Source organism: Haematobia irritans, chromosome 3, assembly GCF_050003625.1.
Source record: "Haematobia irritans isolate KBUSLIRL chromosome 3, ASM5000362v1, whole genome shotgun sequence".
Taxonomy (NCBI): domain Eukaryota; kingdom Metazoa; phylum Arthropoda; class Insecta; order Diptera; family Muscidae; genus Haematobia; species Haematobia irritans.
Genome location: NC_134399.1, coordinates 163,534,183 through 163,557,135, shown reverse-complemented (window position 1 = coordinate 163,557,135; position 22,953 = coordinate 163,534,183). Strand labels below are relative to the sequence as shown.

At 34.2% G+C, this 22,953-nt stretch overlaps 1 protein-coding gene and 2 non-coding genes across 3 annotated transcripts in view; all 3 read left to right on the top strand.

The window, feature by feature from the left end:
* LOC142231262 (otoferlin-like) overlaps positions 1-22,953 on the top strand; it is a 239,237-nt gene that overhangs the window by 89,641 nt on the left and 126,643 nt on the right. The gene's annotated exons all lie outside the window — the stretch shown is intronic.
* On the top strand, positions 6,990-7,062 carry TRNAR-CCU (transfer RNA arginine (anticodon CCU)). The gene has a single exon. It is a non-coding gene; the product is annotated as a tRNA-Arg (tRNA).
* TRNAR-CCU (transfer RNA arginine (anticodon CCU)) lies at positions 7,482-7,554 on the top strand. Its single transcript has one exon. It is a non-coding gene; the product is annotated as a tRNA-Arg (tRNA).

The following is a 22,953-nucleotide window of genomic DNA, read 5'->3' as shown; positions in this document are numbered from 1 at the left end:
ATCGAATTACATGGATTGTGGTAGCAGTTGCCGATGGCAATGTTTGAAGTCTGATATTTATGAAATAGAGCTGTGATTGAACTTATGGTTTAGTTGAATAACTAACAGCCTGTTTCCGTATGTCGAACGAGTTCAATCGATCGACTGAAATGTATAGAAACAGCTGTTTTTGGTTATAAATTCAGCTGTTTGTTTCCATTTTAGTCGATCGACAGAGCTCATTCGACATACAGAAACAGGCTGTAAAGCTCCTTTATTATATTGTTTAGTCTGGTTTAGTCATCTTAATTAAAAAATAGTAATTGGTATTAATTACATTCTTTCATAAATTAATATCTAAATAAATTAATGCTGCAAAAAAGCGTCGCCAAAAAAGAAGTGAAAATGTTCTTTTTGGGTCCGGGAGTGGTGCAAAATTGGCGGATCAGCGATGAATGTAATAAGAACTCGTCATAGAACGAATGTCCACCGTTTCAACAGCCGTTGCAATAAATTTGCATCACTTCTTACTTTGTGATCCGAATTCAGAGTTTTGAATGTGAATTAAAAAATTGTGTGATATTTTCCCAAATAAATAATTTTTATTTATTCGTTTTTTATTTGATTTTTGGTCGACCTTTTTTTAGAATTATATAAATATTTATAAAGACCTCGAGCTTCAAGAAACATTAATTTATAATAATTTGTATATTTTTTTATGTTTTTTAATGCATTATAACGCTTGTTTGAATATTTTCAAAAATTATCGATAAGTTCAGTCTATAAATTTTTAGCTAGGGGGGCTATAGCCCCCCCTAGGAAAATTGTATAGCTACGCTAATGCCTCTAAGAGAAGCAAATTTCATCCGATCCGGCTGAAATTTGGTACATGGTGTTAGTATATGGTCTCGAACAACCATGCAAAAATTGGTCCACATCGGTCCATAATTATATATAGCCCCCATATAAACCGATCCCCCGACTTGGCTTGCGAGGCCTCTAGGAGAAGCAAATTTCATCCGATCCGGCTGAAATTTGGTACGTGATGTTAGTATATAGTCTCTAACAACCATGCAAAAATTGGTCCACATCGGTTCATAATTATATATAGCCCCCATATAAACCGATCACCAGATTTGACCTCCGGAACCTCTTGGAAGACCAAAATTCATCTGATTCAGTTGAAATTTGGTACGTGGTGTTAATATATGGCCTCAAACTCCCATGCAAAAATTGGTCGATATCGGTCCATAATTATATATAGGCCCCATATAAACCGATCCCCAGATTTGACCTCCAGAGCCCCTTGGAAGAGCAAAATTCTTCCCATTCGTTTGAAATTTGGTACGTGATGTTAGTATATGGTATCCAACAACCATGCAGGAATAAGAAGTTTTAAGATACCACAACCCAAGTAATTCGATTGTGGATGACAGTCTTTCGTAGAAGTTTCTACGCAATCCATGGTGGTGGGTACATAAGATTCGGCCTGGCCGAACTTGCGGCCGTATATACTTGTTTTTCATTCACGTTTAATATCTTTCATATTTACTGAATAGCCGGATGTAATAAGAACCGAAATTTTAGACGAAGGAAGTTTTTTTATATCGTTTCACAATTTATTTCAAATTGGTGTAAAACTTGTTTTGCATATACAGTCAATGTTCGTGGTAAACAGCTTTTTACCTCAACTAATTAACACTTTTTGTTGGGAATCAGAACTTATCCCCTTTGTTACTTTTAATCTGACACCAATTACACTAGTTTACACTGAAAGTGTACATGTGATGAGAGGTGAATTTTCTTAAGTATTTTGATCCGCTGAATTCGAAAAAAAAACAAGTATATACCGCCGTAAGGTCGGCCAGGCCGAATCTTATGTACCCTCCACCACGGATTGCGTAGAAACCTTTACTAAACCCTGTCATCCACAATCGAATTACTTGGGTTGCGGTAATACTTGCTGATGGCAAGGTATCGTAAAACTTCTTAACACCGTGTTCTCAATTGTAAGTTAGTCCATACGGGGTATATATTAGACAAAAAAGGCCGATTAAATACGTAAATAATTCAGTTTGACAAAATTTAATATAGAAATAAAATGTTGACAAAGTTTTCTATAGCAATACAATTTGACAAATTTTTGAATAGTAAAAAAATTTTGACAAAATTTTTTATAGAAATAAAATTTTGACAAAATTTTCTATAGAAATAAAATCTTGACAAAATTTTGTATAGTAAAAAAATTTTGACAAAATTTTCTACGGTAATAAAATTTTGACCAAATTTTCTATAGAAATAAAATTTTTGTAGATTATTTTTAACGATCGGCTATATAGACCTATAGACCGATATGGACCAATTTTGGCATGGTTGTTAGCGGCCATATACTAGCACAATGTACCAAATTTCAGCCGGATCGGATGAATTTTGCTTCTCTTAGAGGGTCTGCTAGCCAAATTTGGGGGTCCGTTTATATGGCGGCCATTGGCGGAGCTAGAAATTTTCTCTGGGGGGGGCTATGCCCCCCAGACATCCTTCAAAATTTTGTCGAAATTTCCGAAGCGATAAATTACCCCTATTGATAAAACTATACATGATTGATACTATCATTTTTTTTTGATTGAATACATTTCAATTAAAAACAAGTAAGTAAAATCTAAAGTCGGGCGGAGCCGACTATATTATACCCTTCACCACTATGTAGACAAACATTTGTGTTACCATCTCAACTACTTAAAATTTGCTGGGAGCTATATAAAGGTTTGCATTTCCAGATACAAATACTTTTAATGGAAACAATTTTTTGTACTTCTACAAAAACTCTAGAATTAAAATTTAAATCGGCTAACGCCCTGGGATGATACACAATGTTAGTAAAAAATATGGGAAATATGAAGCGAGAGAAATTTTAATGCAATTGTACAAAAGAGATTTTTAATTTTTCAGGCGATGCATATGTATTCGAGATATAGGACAATTAGAGTAATATTTACAATTTTTGCTACTCAGCAGTGGCGATTTTACAAGGATATTGGTTAGATCTCGCCAAGATATGTGTAGGGCGACTTGGAGCCTTATTTAAAACTCATCCGTTCTGTGGAAATTTTGGCATTGCAGTGTGTAGGATATGGGGAAATCATCACAGAATTTTGTGTAAACTGTGAGAATTTTGGCCATATTTGTATTCTCTGTGGAAACTATCCAGTCAATTGGAGGAAAATCCCATTGAAAATGGGTCTAAAATATGAAACAGTCGACCATATTTCCCCAACTCTGGTGTACGTATATATGGGAGCTATATACAATCTGAACCGATTTTGAATAAATTTGACATGTATAGTTAGAATAATAATTCTGCTATCTATGCGAAATTTCACGTAAATGGGAGTATAACTTTGGCCCCCCTGGTCATATGAGTGCAAATCGGACGGGAGATATATATGGGAGCCATATCTAAATCTGAATCGATTTCAACCAAATTTGGCACAATTACCTATACTACTAAACGTACTCCTTGTGCGAAATTTGAAGCAAATCACGGCAAAACCCTGGATTTTGAGGCCATATAAGTTCAATCGGACGAAAGATATATATGGGAGCTATATCTAAATCTGAACCGATTTTAACAAAATTTGACACACTTAACGATACTATTAAACGTACCCCTTGTGCAAAATTTGAAGCAAATCACGGCAAATCTCTGGCTTTTGTGGCCATATAAGTTCAAATCGGACGAAAGATATATATGGGAGCTATATCTAAATTTGAACCGATTTCAATCAAGTGTACCAAGCATTGGTAGAATGTCAATTCTACTCTTTATGCAAAATTTCACGAAAATCGGTAGTAACCTTTGGCCTATGTGGTCATATGAGTCTAAATCGGACGAAAGATATATATGGGAGCTATATCTAAATCTGAACTGATTTTGCTGATATTTTGCAAGTTTTTTGAGACTCATAAAATATTCGGATGTACTGAATTTGAAGAACATCGGTTGATAAACACGCCAATTATGACCAGATCGGGGATAAATATATATGGCAGCTATATCTAAATCTGAACCGATTTTTTCCAAAACCAATAGCAATTGTCTCTGTCTCAAGAAACGGCCCTATGCCAAATTTGAGGACGATCGGACTTAAATTGCGAGCTGTACTTTGTGCACAAAATTACATATACAGACAGACGGACGGACAGACAGACAGACAGACGGACATCGCTAAATCGACTCAGATTTTAATTCTTACCCGATCGGTATACTAAAAGATGGGTCTATGACCACTATTTCTTGGCGTTATATACAAATGCACAAACTTATTATACCCTGTACCACAGTAGTGGTGAAGGGTATAATTAATTAGATCAATTAATTTCATGGTTGAAGACAAAAAATATTTTATTGTATGTGGGAGCCGGTTCCACGACACCGCTATAAATAATCAAATAGCAACTTACCATTATTTAATATAACAAAAAATAAAAGCATTGCTTTAAGTATGTGTTTGAAAAATATTGTTTGTAATTTATTTTTAATTCAAGACAACAAACATATGATTTTTAAATTTTATTTAAAATGTGTGTTTTAAAACAGGACTAGACATCATAAAGCAAAACATAAACTTAATATATTCATCGTGTATAAAAAATACTAAGAATAAAAAATTAAATAAAAGGCAAAAAATAAATTGAATATTATAAAACTTCTATCTTCGATTAGTTTTTAGAAATTCTCTGAGAACAGAATACAACGAAGCAACTGTCGAGAGCAGCGGTGCCAACTCTGTGGATTTTTCGTGATTTTGACGATTTTAGATGGTAAATTGGGCATGTGACGATTTATGATTTTAATCAACGTAGTTATAAATTGACTATTTTTGAAAATGTGCGTCTCAAGTTTCCTTTTAGTGTTTTTATTACGTGTTTTTAGTTGTAATGTAAATATCAATACTAAAAAATATGCTTAACATACTCTCTCTGCCACAATCTTAATTGGATTAAACACATCGCAAAGCTTGAATTAAAATATAAATCAACTGTAGCTTTGATTATTCTGGGGGGGGCAAGAACTATTCTGGGGGGGGCATAGCCCCCCCCAGCACCCCCCTAGCTACGCCAATGATGGCGGCTATACGTAAAAGTGAACCGATATGGCCCATTTGCAATACCATCCGACCTACATCAATAACAACTACTTGTGCCAAGTTTCAAGTCGATAGCTATATATATATATATGTTTCGTCCGATTTTCACTTATATGGCCTCAAAAGCCAGAGTTTTCCCTGACTTGCTTCAAATTATGCACCAGGAGTATGTCTAATAGTATCGTTAATTGCGGCAAATTTGGTTGAAACCGGTTTAGATTTAGATATAGCTTCCATATATATCTTTCGCCCGATTTGAACTTATATGACCTCAAAAGCCAGAGTTTTGCCCTGACTTGCTTCAAATTTTGCACAAGCAGTACGTTTAATAGTATCGTTAATTGTGCCAAATTTGACTGAAATCGGTTCAGATTTAGATATAGCTCCCACACATATCTATCGTCCGATTTGAACTTATATGACCTCAAAAGCCAGAGTTTTTTTAAATTTGTAAATTTTTCTTTTTTACGACATTTAATTGTCCAAACTTTAAATTTTGAATTTAAACCCCCAAATAGTTTATTTTCTAAGAACTTCATCGAAAGTGGACAAAAATTAATGGGGGATCCGGGGATGTTCTTAAACAGAAATGTTTGTGGAACAACTTCAAGTTTTATTAACCGATAGAAACCAATTTTTACACGGATCGGATGAAATTTCCGACAGTCAAATCTGGAGATCAATTTATATGGGGGCTAAACCTATACCACCCGACCACCCGTACATCAATAACTATGACTTGTGCCAAGTTTCAAGTCGATAGCATATTTCGTTCGGAAGTTGATCTCAACAGACGGATGGACGGACATCGCTATACCGACAACGAATATATATATATATATATATATATATATATATATATATATATATATATATATATATATATATATATATATATATATATATATATATATATATATATATATATATATATATATATATACTTTATGCGATCTAAGACCAATATTCCTATATGTTACAAAATAAAATTATTACCTTCAATCATTATATTTCTTAACATCTTTTCACAATGTCCATTTCGCACTACTTCTGCATTCAACCATGTGAAAAAGGTTGCATATAGCGAATTCAGCTAATAATAAAATGAGAAGATTAGCACCTGAAGAGTGTTTGTAGCAACTCAGCATGAAAAATCGTTAGATATAGCTATAAAATAGCTAAATTGACATCACTGCTTTTTAATTTGTGTCATCTGCTCTCAAATATATTTTCTGCACTCTCTAAGAACTCTTATAAGAAACTGCTTAGCAAAACAAAAAAACGGAAAACATGCGCAAAACTTTATCAATCGATAGTGAGTGTTGGCGGGAAAATACACAATGTTCATTATTCGTTTATACAGTAGCACCAAAACAGATGTTATCTATGAGATACAAATCGACATGGCAATAACAACGAATAGAGTGTGTCAATTTTATGATGTCTAAAGAGGTAGCTATAGGCGAAGATGGGAGGGCGTTAATGTTCTTAACATGAATATGGATGTGATGCTGTATAAATCCACATACGTACCTATTTAATATTCGATTTTTATTCTCTTTATTCTGTTTTTTAATAAATTAAAATTTAAGCAGAAATAAATTTTGATGATTGTATCTCATAGATACAACGATATAGTTTTCGTATTTCATTGATTTGAGTGTGCAGACATTTGTACTCAACCAACACAAATGTTCTATTTTGGGTTTCGAGAATATGGCATGGACTTTCTCTTATTCTGTTTGGGAGATGACCTCATTTATGGCTAAAAAGAATATTATACAAAAAAAAAAAAAAAAAAAAACATTTCTCATAGCTCAATTTTTAATAAGAGTTCACCTTATAGCTGACATTCTAGTAACAGCCCCAGTGGCCCAATGGATACGGCATCGGCCTCCTAAGCCGGGGATTGTGGGTTCGAGTCCCATCTGGGGTAAAGTTAAATGAGAATTTTTTATGTATAGAATAATTAGTTAAACAAGAAATGGCAATTAAATGTAATTAATTAGAAAACCATAACGGGTAATTAATGGGTGGCCTACACAAAACGCTGCTAAGCCAATTAAAATTGCATTAACTTGTGATTTCTATGAAATCCCATCATAAATTTAATGGGAATTTCAAACTGTGATAAATTCATATCACAGGTTGTAATTGAAGTGCGTTTGTGTGTTGACATAATCACTGTGTATCTGTTGGTGTGGTGAAATTGTCAACCTTCTATATTTGTGGTTCGCTCTCAATGCCTCTTTGTGGGGTGGGTTTTCTCTTTTACCTCAGAGATAATCACAGTATTTATCTGATCTTTTTTATGCTTGAACTTTAATTACCTTTTAATCGGCAAACGTATTAACCGCCCCAGTGGCCCAATGGATACGGCATCGGCCTCCTAAGCCGGGGATTGTGGGTTCGAGTCCCATCTGGGGTAAAGTAATGAGTGTAAATTCTTTCTTTTTTTAAAGAAAATTGTGTGGGAAACTATAGTATTACACCGTTTGATGCTTGTCTTATGGCCTGTTCCTGTACACCCAGAAAAAAGTGACCCCTTCTTTAAGTTAAAATGAACTCATTGTGAAGAAAGTTGAACTTCGTATAGCGCCAAAGACATTTTTATTTGTTTGAACGATGTGATTTTCGTAGAAATTAGGGATAATGCATTCCATATATTAGTTAACATTTTCCTATATTTATATACCACTATACTACAGAATGAAAAAATTTAACTAATTTGAATTCATATATGGAATGATTTTATTGAAATTTTTTCATTCATTTCGACAAATCTTACACATTTGTGGTAAAACTTTTACTTCATAATTAGAACTGCTTACCTTCGTTTTTAAATACAATTTTATTTATTTCTATAAGCAATTTTATCTTCAATAAAAGACATGTTTTATTAATATATTGAATATATTTATTAAGAATCAACAGCATCGAATCTCTTTGAAATATTAGTTTATTATTCCACTATTTCCAATTTCCGTGTGATATTATCAACTGTAAAACGCACTTTTTCTTCTTCTTGTACTTTTCACTTTTAATAAGTTGCTGCCTAATGATTTTGTCCTCCTTTTACAATTTCAATACCTACAAATATAAAAAATCATAAAACATTTTTGTTGCAAAAGGTTAGCGTCACTGAATATTACCTGATAATTGAAGATTCCAAAATGAAGACAAATGGGTTGTTATTCTGCTGGTGTTTTCTTTCTTTATACACTATCACGAACATTGATAGATTTATTTAAAAAAAAAACGAAAATTTTTCTCACTAGTTTAAAATAACAAATATTTTATATATTTTATTTGTTATTTATTATATTATTTTACCATATTATTTTTTAACAATCTCTCCGTATACCAAAACAACGCGATTCCAACTAAAAAAACAACCGACGCGCAAATATATCGATTACACCCACGCGCAAACACATCGATTACGATGACAGGTAGACAATAGAAATTTAGGAAAATTTCCTATATTCTAACAAGTGTGTTTCCTTAAGTTTTGAAAGGATTGCATACTTCTTAGTACGAATGAACTAAAATATTTTTCTATGCCAAGTGTTGTTCGTATGTATGAAAAACTTTCTATTATAAAGGAAGTCGCAATTATCATTTTATAAGAAATTTTACTAATTTTGAAGAAACTTGATTTTAGTTCGGTTTTTGTTTATTTTTACGAATGCTTTGTTATCGGTGAATAAAATTTTCTTTTTCAGTAGTAAATTCTTATACCCAGCGAAGAAAATAGTATGAGTAAAATTCCATGCCTTATTCTAGTTAATGAACTATTCCTAACTGCTTACAGTTTAGGATTTTTTTACTGAAACGAGTAAATTTTATTATTTTTCACAAAAATTTACCTTAATGGAAATAAAATGGATAAACTATATTGATGAAAATTTTTTCCTTTAGTTTCGAAGGCACTTTTTTCTGGGTGTATATCGAACGAAAGGTTTCTTTCGTATTCCAAACGAAAGAGAATTGATTTTTGTTCTTTTATTTCGAAAAGCAAGTCACTTCATATTTTGTTGTCGAGTAATAAACGAACATATACAATAAGTGTCAAGAAAAAAGTAAAAAACATTGTTAACATTTGACTGAATTCTCAGGCCAAAAGTTTGAAAATACTCATTTTGGATAATCAATGTATTCTCCTACAAACGAAACGAACTGTCAAAAATAGAAAAACCCAAAATCATACGAATTCGAGTGACTGCCTTTCTTTCGAATGAGTTTTCGTTCGATAAACAGGAACAGGCCATTAGACACAAGAATAGTGCAGGGTAGCTGGCATTAAGTGTAACCAATTCAAAAAACAAAATTTTTTGTTGGAAAATCCAAATAAGTTGTTGTTCCGGAAACCATTGATGCTGTGATATTGCAAGATCGTCATGTAAGATTGAGATAACCTTAAACATTGGGAGGACCAGCATTCAGAACATTCAACATTGCATGACAATTTAAATATCAAAATATTTTTTCATTTATAACCGTACGTAGAAAATAAAATGAGAGGTCTCGACGCCTGAAGAAGCCGTTGATGGGTTCATAATTTTTTTTTTTGAAGATACCTCGATGAAAGTGGCAAAAGGGGTTCAACAATTGGTTCAAACAAATAGAGAGGGAATGTTTTGAAAAAAAAAACTGTAAGAGATTTTCAAAGATTAATATTTGTTTTCTCTAATCCTGAAATATAAAACACAACCCTCGTACTTTCTTAGAAAGAGAATTTCTTTTGTCTTAAATTTCGTTCCGGAAGAAAGTATTGTTTCTTTGAGTGAAGAGATACAAAAGTCGAAAAACAATTTTGATTTGAAAATGTACTAACGGACAATGGACTGAATAGTCCAAGTTAGCCTGAAATTAAACCAGGGTGCCACTTTAAACTTACCTTTAACTTAACGGAACTTTTATGTCGGCCAAAATCGGTTAATAGCCTTTTGATAGTAATCAAAATCGTCTTGCAGAATTTTAACGAAAAAAATCTAAACGTGGTGTGCAATTCATCAAAGTCGCGACGCCAAATATCGAATTTTTCCAAAACTCAAATGTCGACTTTTTCTTAGGCCCCATATTTTCCTTTTTTTATACCCTCCACCATAGGATATTCCCTTTGTAACACATCGAAATATTGCTCTAGAACCCCATAGAGTATTTTTATTCTTGATCGTGGTGAAATTCTGAGTCGATCTAAGCATATCCGTCCGTTCGTCTGTTGAAATCACGCTAACTTCCGAATGAAACAAGCTATCGAATTGAAACTTGGCATAAGCAGTTATTATTGATGTAGGTCAAATGGTATAGCAAATGGGCCATATTATACCACTTTTACGTATAGCCCCCATATAAACCTACCACCAGATTTAGTTTGCATTGCCTCTTAGAGGAGCAAATTTCATCCTTTCCGGTTGAAATTTGGTACGTGCTGTAAGTATATAGTCTAACAACCATGCAAGAATTGGTTCACATCGGTCTGTAATTATATATACCAATTTCCAGATTTGACCTGCGGAGCTTTTTGGAGGAGCAAAATTCACCCGATCCGGTTGAAATTTGGTACGTGGTGTTAGTATATGGTCTCTAACAACCATGCAAAAATTGGTTCACATCGGTCCATAATTATATATAGCCCCCATATAAACCGATCCCCAGATTTGACCTCCGGAGCCTCTTGGAGGAGCAAATTTCATCCTATCCGGTTAAAATTTGGTACATGGTGTATGTATATAGTCTCTAACAACCATGCAAGAATTGGTCAACATCGGTCTGTAATTATATATAGCGCCCATATAAACCGATCCCCAGATTTGACCTCCGAAGCTTCTTGGAGGAGCAAATTTCAACCGATTCGATTGATATTTTCAATGTTGTGTAAATATATGGCCACTAACAACCATGCAAAAATTTATCCATATCGGTCCATAATTATATACAGCCCCCATAGCCCCCTAGATTTGACCCCGGGAGCCTCTTGGGGAAGGAAATTTCGTGCGATTCGGTACGTTATATTAGTAAATAGTCGCTAACAACCAGGGATCGCTTCGTTCCGAGAAAAAAAATTTCGCTCCGCTCCCACTCCTTCTTAGAGAAAACTATTTTTTTATTTACTTGTTTATAATCATAAAAAAAAAAACAATTAAGTAAAGTCTAAAGTCGGGCGGGGCCGACTATATTATACCCTTCACTCCTATATAGGCCAAAATTTGTGTTACCATCTCAACTACTTCACATTTGCTGGAAGCTATATAAAGGAGACAATTTTCTTCTTCTTCTACAAAATCTCTAGAATTAAAATTTAAATCGGCTAACTCTATCCAGTTAATTGGAGGAAACTTCCATTGAAAATGGGTCTAAAATGTGTAACAGTCAACCATATTTCTCAACTCTGATGTACGTATATATGGGAGCTATATACAATCTGAACCGATTTTGACTAAATTTGATATGCATAGTTAGAATAATAATTCTGCTATCTATGCGAAATTTCACGTAAATGGGAGTATAACTTTGGCCCCCCCTGGTCATATGAGTGCAAATCGGACGGAAGATATATATGGGAGCCATATCTAAATCTGAACCGATTTCAACTAAATTTGGCACAATTACCGATACTACTAAACGTACTCCTTGTGCGAAATTTGAAGCAAATCACGTAAAAACCCTGGATTTTGAGGCCATATAAGTTCAAATCGGACGAAATATATATATTGGAGCTATATCTAAATCTGAATCGATTTTGACCATATTTGGCACATACAATAGTATCGTTAAAAGTACCGCATGTGCAAAATTTGAAGTAAGCTAGGGCAAAACTCTGGCTTTTGAGACCATATAAGTCCAAATCGGGCGAAAGATATATATGTGAATTATATCTAAATCTGAACCGATTTTAACAAAATTTGACACACTTAACGATACTATTAAACGTACACCCCTTGTGTAAAATTTGAAGCAAATCACGGCAAAACTCTGGCTTTTGTGGCCATATAAGTTCAAATCGGACGAAAGATATATATGGGAGCTATATCTAAATTTGAACCGATTTCAATCAAATTTACCAAGCATTGGTAGAATGTCAATTCTACCCTCTGTGCACGAAGATCGGTAGTAAACTTTGGCCTCTGTGGTCATATGAGCCTAAATCGGACGAAAGATATATATGGGAGCTATATCTAAATCTGAACCGATTTGGCTGATATTTTCGAGATTCATAAAATATTTGGATGTACGGTATTTCAAGAAAATCGGTTGATAAACACGCTAACTATGACCAAATCGGGGATAAATATATATGGCAGCTATATCTAAATCTGAACCGTTTTTTTCCAAATCCAATAGCGATTGTCTCTGTCCCAAGAAACGGCCCTATGCCAAATTGGAGGACGATCGGACTTAAATTGCGAGCTGTACAAACAGACGGACGGACAGACAGACGGACATCGCTAAATCGACTCAGAATTTAATTCTAAGCCGATCGGTATACTAAAAGATGGGTCTATGACCACTATTTCTTGGCGTTACATACAAATGCACAAACTTATTATACCCTGTACCACAGTAGTGGTGAAGGGTATAATTATGAAAATAAACGAAAATATAGGTGCTAACATATGTTTCGACCTGTTACATAAAAGCACAGTACACACACAGAAAAAAATATTTTTAGAGGCCAAAGATTTAATGTCCTTAAAATAAGAATGCGTATTTCTCTCATATAAAGTGTTTTTCCTTGTTCAAAAGACAAACAACTTTTCAATGAAGTCGTTTTGTGCTTATAGTTAAGTGTTTCGACTTGAAAAATGGTATCCCAACATAAGAAATTTCTTTCTTCATAAGAAATTTTCTTTTTACTAAGGTCAACATGACTTTAATACTTCGGAATTTTTTTTTTTAAATTAGTGAAATCGTCTTAAAATATGTCTACTTGTTGCTTCTTGGCTATAAAGCTAAAAAGCGTTTAAAAATTGGTGACATTTTTCAGCACTTTATCGACGATTTTCTATACGAAAAAAACAAATAAATTATAAATTGCTTCCTACACTGAAAAAAACCTTGCCCGGTTGCAAAGATTTTGTCTTTACTTTAAAAATTTTGGTATTGATTCCGAGACAAAGAAGCGGAGAATACAAGTAAGGATACTTTTAAGACACAATTCTCTTTTAAATTTGGGTTTTGTGTACTTGCTTCTAGGAAGAAAATTTTAATTTTTCGCTTTTCAACTTTGTATACCCTAAACCACATAGTGGTCAGGGTATAATAAGTTTGATCGGCCAAAATATGTGCCTACCAGAAATATTGATTTTAGACCCCGTCCATCTGTCCATGTATTTGTTGTTCACAGGATTCCGGTCGCAATTATTAACCGATTTTGATGAAATTTGGTACAGGGAGGTTTTTTGGGCACAAGGACGAACGCTATTGAATTTGGAAGAAATCGGATCAAATTTAGATATAGCTCCCATATATGTATCGCCCGATTTCGACAAATGGGGTCACGGCGCGTTTTTTTTTCAAACGGATCGTCACCAAATTTGGCAAAAGCTAATCTTTTTTATCGCCCTTCAAGTCTGCAAAATTTCATCCAAATCGGTTCAGATTTAGATATAGCTCTCATATATATGTATCGCCCGATTTTCCCAAATTTGGCCACAAAACCTTTATTTATCAACCGATCTTACTCAAAGTTGGCTAAATACAATCTTCTATAGCACTAACTATATGTGCAAAAAATCATCGAAATCGGTTCAGATTTAGATATAGCTCCCATATATATGTATAGCCCGATTTTCCCAAATTTGGCCATAGAACCCTTATTTATTAACCGATCTTACTAAAATTTGGCTAGATCCAGTCCTCTATAGCGCTAACTATATGTGCAAAAAATCATCGAAATCGGTTCAGATTTAGCTATAGCTCCTATATATATGTACCGCCCGATTTTGAAAAATTCGCCCCTAATAACCTTATGTTTGACCATACAGGCCTCATTTCTTTACTGATCTTACTCAAATCTTGCACAAGGTAACCTTTTGTGGTATTAATCAAACCAGCAAAATATTATGCAAATTGGCTCAGATTTAGATATAGCTTCCATATATATGCATCGCTCGATTTTCCCAAATTTGGCCATAGTACTCTTATTTATTAACCAATGTTACTCAAATTTCAAATTTTGATGTACTAGCCGATCGCTCTTTTACGTACTTGTAGCTCTTACATAAGAATATTGCTCGATTTTTACAAATTTGTATTTATTACCCACACTAATTGAGCCATTTTCTCTTTTTTAATAATGGGCTCAATATTAGTGGCATACTAACCCCGTAGGTGCAATATCAAATACAGCCAGTGTTGCTAGAAGTAGGGCAAATTCCCTACGTCCCTACAAGATGCTAATATTTAGCATCTTGTAGGGACGTAGGGCCACAATGTAACAACAGTTACCACTCGTGCCAAAAAAAAATCTAACAAAATTTGAAGATTACCACAAATTACCACAAATCTAACAAACAAATATTTCTATAGAAATTTTTATCAAAACTTTATTCCTGTATGAAATTTTGTCAACATTTTATTTCTATAGAAAATTTTGTCAAAATTGTATTTCTATAGAAATTTTTTTCAAAATATTATTTCTATAAAAAATTTTCTCAAAACTTTATTTCTATGGAATTTTTTCTCAAAGTTTTATTTATATAGAATTTATTATCAAAATGTTATTTCTATAAAAAAATTTCTCAAAAAAATTGTTTATAGAAACTTTTTCAAAAATTGTATTTCTATAGAGATTTAACAAAAAAAAATACTGTTTTTGGTAGAATTCTACCAACTGTGGCAACCGTGGTGGTAATACAAATTTATTTTCTACGTCATATACATTGCATTTTCAAGTTTTAAGATAATAAAGTACTTACAACCATTTTTATTTTGTAAAATTTGTTAAAATATAACGAACAATATTGTAGGGAAAATTGTTTGGGAATGTATGGGAAAGTAGGGAACTTTTTTTGTCCTTGTAGGGTAAATCCAACATTTACCCTGACAACACTGACCATGAGCTATAGTCAGATTGAAACAAAGCAACTGCGGTTAAACTCCCAGACCTATATCAATTTTACCCCACAAATGCTTATGATTACTAATTCAGTAAGGGTGGTTTAGGGTATGATATATTCGGCCCCGCCCAACTTTCTACTTTACTTACATGTTTTTCATATACTATCAAAATCCTTTAAAAACGAATTAATGACAACTTTATTTTGCAAATTAAGACTCGACTTCCAGTAGAAATTATGTCTTTAAAATAAAGTGTTGAAATACATGTCTTATATTTGAACGATTTTGGGTAGTCAAGATGCAAAATGACAACAACATTAGAGACAATTTCATTCAATTTAAAGAATTTTTCTGAATTATCAAAGTCAAGTTAACTTTAGCCCAAATATTTTTTCTTTCACGTTATGATACCCATTTTTAAGTGAAATCACTTAATTATAAGGACAATACGACTTCATTGAAAAGTTTATCGACTTTTGGACAAGAAAAAAAAAATTATATTAGAGAAATGTGTCTTCTATGCAAAGCAAAATTTGGATTCGCATATCAGGACAATATTTTTTTCAGTGTAGAAGGTTTTCATTGCATAATTTGGTTCATGATGTTTGTATTCAGCCTTCAATGATGTTTGTATTCACCAATCACACAAAAATTTCCCATATAAAGACAGGGAGAGCAGAAACAATGAATGCTTGTCAAAAAAGGGACTGAATATTAAATGCAAACATGATGAGTTCGTTATCAGATTTTTTTTATTTATTTGACAACATGGTATAGAATCTCTGAAATATACGTGTGTTTGTTTGGTCGGGGCAACTTGACAAGAAAAGTTTTGTTTCTTTAACCCTTTTCAGGCGTGTAATTGTCTGTAAAAAGGTTTACTAATGGAGAAGAAATTTTTGGAAATTGTTTGGATTTTGGCAATTGGAGAAAATTGAAGAAGTTTGAAAAATTTGTTCATGGCTCCCGCAAGTCATCGAAAGTTTCTTTAAGGAAATTTAATATTTCCATTGTCAAAGGTAATGGAAGCTTTAAAAGTTCACTGAACACCAATTTAATGCGGAAAGTAGATTTATGTTTTGGGACATATTAACATGGAGACATACATATGTATGGTTTCATGTGTCTGTAACTATGGAAAGGAGGAGCTTTTGTATGACACAGTGGTTTCTGAAAAAAAAAACCAAGATGGATAATACTTCGATTAATCAGTCTGGTACACTTCTTTGTCGGAATAAATTTCCAAACATGTCAAAAAAATCCCCCATTTTTTATTAGCCGAAGGAAATGGAAAAATAGTCTTGATTAAAGAACAAGTAAGTAAAGTAGAAAGTCGGGCGGGCCGATTATATCATACACTGAAAAAAAAGCATGCCCGGTTCCAAAGATTTTGTCTTTACTTTCAAAATGTTGGTATTGCTTCCGAGCCAAAGAAGCGGAGAATACAAGTAAGGATACTTTTAAGACACAATTCTCTTTTAAATGTGGATTTTGTGTACTTGCTTCTAGGAAGCAAATTTTAATTTTTCGCTTTTTCAGCCATGAATTATGTTATGATACCCATTTTTAAGTGAAATCACTTAATTATAAGGACAATACGACTTCATTGAAAGGTTTATCGACTTTTGGACAAGGAAAAAAACGTTATATCAGAGAAATGCGTCTTCTATGCTAAGTAAAATTTGTATTCGTATTTTAAAGACATGAAATCTTTCACTTCAAGACAATATTTTTTTCGGTGTATGTATTTAAGAGATACATGTAAGTCTAACTACGATAGGCTACTACTTCAAAATTTGAAATGTGAGTAACTTTGGTTAATAAATAAGAGTGACCCAATTTGGGAAAATCAAGCGATGCATATATATGGGAGCTACGTCTAAATCTGAAACGATTTGGATGATATTTTCCAGGTTTGGTTGATACCACAGAAGGTTACCTTGTACAGAAATTGAGTAAGATCGGTTAATAAATAAGGCTATTATGGTTAAAAAATAAGGTTATTAGTGCCAAATTTTCGAAAATCAGGCGCTACTTATATATGGGAGCAATAGTTAAATGTGAACCGATATCCATGATTTTTTGCACATATAGATAGTACTACACACAAAAAAGTTTTTTTCTGATTCAATCACAAAGTTAATTGATCCAATTAATTTTTAATTGAAATGTCTTCAATCACAGAAATGATAGTATCAATTAAAAAATTAATTGAAGGTCAATTAAAAAGTTAATTGATCCAATTAAAAAATTAAATGATTTTTGTTTCAATTAAAAAATTCGTTGAATCAATACAATTTTAATTGAATATTTTTTAAAACTCAATTAAAATTTTAATTGGAAAAATTTTCGTGAAATTTTTTTGTGTATAGAAGATTAGATTTGTCAACCTTTGAGTAAGATCGGTTGATATATAAGGGACTCATTGTCAAATTTGGGATGATACATATATATGGGAGCTATATCTAAATCTGAACCGATTTCGATAATTTTTTGCACACTTAAAGGGTGGCAAATTTGACGTCAGTCGGTTAGTAAATTAGGGCAATATGACCCCATTTATCGAAATCGGGCGATACATATATATGGGAGCTATATCTAAATTTGATTCGATTTTTTCCAAATTCAATAGCGTTCGCCCTGGTGCAAAAAAAAACCATATGCCGAATTTCATCAAAATATTTTTTGTAGGGTCTACAATCAATATTGCTGGTAGAAACATTTTTTGGCAGATCAAAGTTAATTTACGGTTAAAAAGGCCATGGAGTGGTACGCCGCCAACAACGTGCAGGTGGTTCCCAAGGACAAGAACCCTCCCAACACGCCAGAGCTCCGCCCAGTTGAGAAATACTGGGCTATTTTCAAGCGGAACCTAAAGAAGACCAAAAAACTGCTAAGGACGAGCAGCAGTTCAAGGCAAACTGGCTTTCTGCGGCGAAGAAGGTGGACAAGGCTGTACAAAATCTGATGGCAGGTGTCAAGCGTGAGGCCCGGCAATTCGGATTTGGAAAAGCGAAAGCCTAACTGAATATTTGTCCTGAATTTTATACTAATTGAACTTGAGAAAGAAATTTAATTTGATTTAAAAAAAACGATTTCACCGATTTACACGCGTTTTCCCTTGACCAAATTTTGACTGTATCACCCTTTATTCTGGGTCGTGGTGAAATTCTGAGTCGATCTGAGCATGTCCGTCCGTACGTCTGTTGAAATCACGCTAACTTCCGAACGAAACATGCTCTCGACATGAAACTTGGCACAAGTAGTTGTTATTGATGTAGGTCGGATGGTATTGCGAATGGGCCATATCGGTCTTCTTTTACGTATAGCCCCCATATAAACGGACCCCCAAATTTGGCTTGCAGAGCCTATAAGAGAAGCAAATTTCATCCGATCCGGCTGAAATTTGGTACATGATATTAGTATATAGCCTCTAACAACCGTTCAAAAATTTGTCCATATCAGTCCATAATTATATATAGCCCCCATATAAACCGATCCCCAGATTTCAACTCCGGAGCCTCTTGGAGGAGCAAAATTCATCCGATCCGGTTCAAATTTCTATAGTTATATATAGCCGATCCCCAATCACACAAAAATAGGTCCATATCGGTTCATATCATGGTTGCCATTCGAGTCAAAAATAATCTAGCAAAATTTTATTTCTATAGAAAATTTTGTCAAAATTTTATTCCTACAGAAAATTTTGTCAAATTTTATTTCTATAGAAAATGTTGGCAAAATTTTATTTCTATAGAAAATGTTGTCAAAATTTTAATTCTATAGAAAATGTCAAAATTTTAAATCTTTTAAACATTTTGTCAAAATTTTATTTCTATAGAAAATTTTGTCAAAATGTTATTTCTATAGAAAATTTTGTCAAACTTAATTATATACGTATTTACCCAAGTAATTCGATTGTGGATGACAGTCTTCAGTAGAAGTTTCTACGCAATCCATGGTGGAGGGTACGTAAGCTTCGGCCTGGCCGAACTTACGGCCGTATATGCTTGTTTTCTTCTGTGTGTATGAGCTGAGGCCATACCAAACTCAATGATGATCTGTTAAGGAAATCATAAACATTCACAGAATTAATTCTTCACCATCAGATGGATGGGATCTTATCAGGACTGACAAGGTAGTTACCAAAAAATATACCCATGTCAGTTTGGGAATCCTTTGTAAATAAAATATCAAAATAAATTCAACTCTTTACAGTGGGTTCGTATTTGTTGTACTTGTTCATGTTTCTTCTTAAGTACAATTTTAGGGCACTACAAAACCACTGTTATCAGTTGGATTTATTTGAGATGTTTTATTTACACAGGATTCCCCCAACTAAGACGTGTATATTTATGTTAGCAACCTCATAAGTCCTGATAACACTCCATCCACCTGATAGAAAGGAATTATTTCTCTGAAGGTTTACGGTTTCCTACAAGTTCATGTCTCATATTTTCTTTTTATACCCTGCGCCACACTGTGGAACAGGGTATTATATGTTAGCGCATATGTTTGTAACACCCACAAGGAGACGAGATAGACACATGGTGCCTTTGGCAATAGTGCTTACGGGTGGGTCCCTGAGTCGATCTAGCCATGTCCGTCTGTCCGTGAACACATTTTTGTAATAAAAGTCTAGGTCGCAGTTTTAGCCCAATCGACTTCAAATTTGGCACAAGTATGCGTTTTGGCTCAGAATAGAACCCTATTGATTGTGGAAGAAATCGTTTCAGATTTAGCCTTATATAGATTTCGCCCGATATGTACTTATATAAACCAGAGCCAGAGTTGTACCCTAATTGGCTTAAATGTTTGCACAAGAAAAACAGCCAGAGTTTTCCCCAATTTGGTGGTGTAGTCAAGTGTAGTGTAGTCAAGATTGCTAAATTTTATTGAAATCGGTTCAGATTTAAATATAACCCCATATATACCTTTCGCCCGATTTGTACTAATATGACCACAGAGGCCAAAGTTGAACTCCGATTTACGAGAAATTTTACACTTCTAATACATATCTATTGTCCGTCCGATAAATCATAAATGCACTTTGCTTCAGATCTAAATGTTTTCCATATTTTTATACCCTCCCCCATAGGATGGGGGTACATTAACTTTGTCATTTCGTTTGTAACACATCGAAATATTGATCTAAGACCCCATAAAGTATATATATTCTGGATCGTGCTGAAATTCTGAGTCGATCTGAGCATGTCCGTCCGTCCGTCCGTCTGTTGAAATCACGCTAACTTCCGAACGAAACAAGCTATCGACTTGAAACTTGGCACAAGTAGTTGTTATTGATGTAGGTCGGATAGTATTGCAAATGGGTCATATCGGTCTACTTTTACGTATAGCCCCCATATAAAAGGACCCCCAAATTTGGCTTGCGAGGTCTCTAAGAGAAGCAAATTTCATCCGATCCGGCTGAAATTTGGTACATGGTGTTAGTATATGGTCTCTAACAACCATGAAAAAATTGGTCCACATCGGTCCATAATTATATATAGCCCCCATATAAACCGATCCCCCGATTTGGCTTGCAGAGCCTCTAAGAGAAACAAATTTCATCCGATCCGGCTGAAATTTGGTACATGATGTTAGTATATGGTCTCTAATGACCATGCAAAAATTGGTCCATATCGGTCCATAATTATATATAGCCCCCATATAAACCAATCACCAGATTTGACCTCCGGAGCCTCTTGGAAGACCAAAATTCATCAGATTCTGTTGAAATTTGGTACGTGATGTTAATATATGGCCTCAAACACCCATGCAAAAATTGGTCGATATCGGTCTATAATTATATATAGGCCCCATATAAACCGATCCCCAGATTTGACCTCCGGAGCATCTTGGAAGAGCAAAATTCTTCCCATTCGGTTGAAGTTTGGTACGTGATGTTAGTATATGGTATCCAACAACCATGCAGGAATTGGTTCCTATCAGTCCATAATTATATATAGCTCCCATATAAACCGATCGCCACATTTGACATCCGGTGCCTTTTGGAGAAGCAAAATTCATCCGATCTGGTTGAAATTTGGTACGTGGTTGTAGTATATGATATTTAACAACCATGCCAAAAGTGGTCCATATTAGTCCATAATTATTTATAGCCCCCATATAAACCGATCCCGTGATTTGGTTTTGGAGCCTCTTGGAGGAGAAAATTTCATCCGAGTGAGTTGAAGTAGAAGTTTCTACGCAATCCATGGTGGAGGGTACATAAGATTCGGCCTGGCCGAACTTACGGCCGTATGTACTTGTTTTTTACTAACATTGTGTTCCACCCCAGGGCATTAGCCGACTTAAATTTTAAGTCTATAGTTTATGTAGAAGTCTAACAAATTTTGTCCAGATCGAGTCAGATTTAAATCTATGTATATGGGAACAAAAACCTTTTTGTTGTATATAGCACCCAACACATTCGACGGATTTGATATGGTATCGAAAATGTGGATCTACAAAGTGTTGCAGGGTATAATATAGTCGGTCCCGCCCGACTTTAGATTTTCCTTACTTATTTTCATTGGATTCTTCTGTCTTCCACATGTTCTTCTTAGTGCCCACAAATAAACAAAAAATATATGTGGCTCTTGGCCATTGTTATTGATTTCCTTTTGTTCTTGCTTTTTTCGACTGGATATAATTTCCTCATACATGGCCTTGTATTGTTCTTTAAGCCTTAACCTTGGGAAGGTAAAAACCCGTATATCTTAATAATAGTTGAGAGAAATTTATGGTGGGGAATGAAGATGTAGTTCAACGACATCGTATGAATGTAGAAAAAATTTACTTACGCAGTATTCTACTGAAAAAAACTATGAAACAAATATATACGGCCGTAAGTTCGGCCAGGCCGAAACTTATGTACCATCCACCATGGATTGCGTAGAAACTTCTTCTAAACACTGCCATCCACAATCGAATTACTTAAGTTGCGGTAACGCTTGCCGATGGCAAGGTATCTTAAAACCTCCTAACACCGTCTACTAAATTGTATGTAAGTCCATACGTGGTATATATTAAATAAATCAAAAAATTATCGATTTAATACGTATATAATTCAGTTATAGAAATTAAATTTTAACAAAATTTTCTATAGAAATAAAATGTTGGTAGATTATTTTTGGCTCGAGTGGCAACCATGTTTATGAACCGATATAGAACAATTTTTGTGTGATTGGGAATCGGCTATATATAACTATAGACCGATATGGAGCAATTTTGGTATGGTTGCTAACGGCCATATACTAACACCATGTTCCAAATTTCAACCGTATCGGATGAAATTTGCTTCTCTTAGAGGCTCCGCAATCCAAATCTGGGGATCGGTTTATATGTGGGTAACATATAATTATGAACCTATGTGGACCAATTTTTGCATGGATGTTAGAGACCATATATTAACACCACGTTCCCCATTTGAAAGGATCGGATGAATTTTGCTCTTCCAAGAGGCTGCAAAGGTCAAATCTGGAGAACGGTTTATATGGGGGTTATATATAATAATGGACCGATATGGACCAATACTAGCACGGCCAAATCTGGGGATCGGTTTATATGAGGGCTATTTATAATTATGGACCGATGTGAACTAATTTTTGCACGGTTGTTAGAGACCATATACTAACACCACGTACCAAATTTCAGCCGGATCGGATGCAATAGGCTTCTCTAAGAGGCTCCGCAAGCCAAATCTGAGGATCGGTTTTTGCATGGTTGTTAGAGACCATATACCAACACCATGTACCAA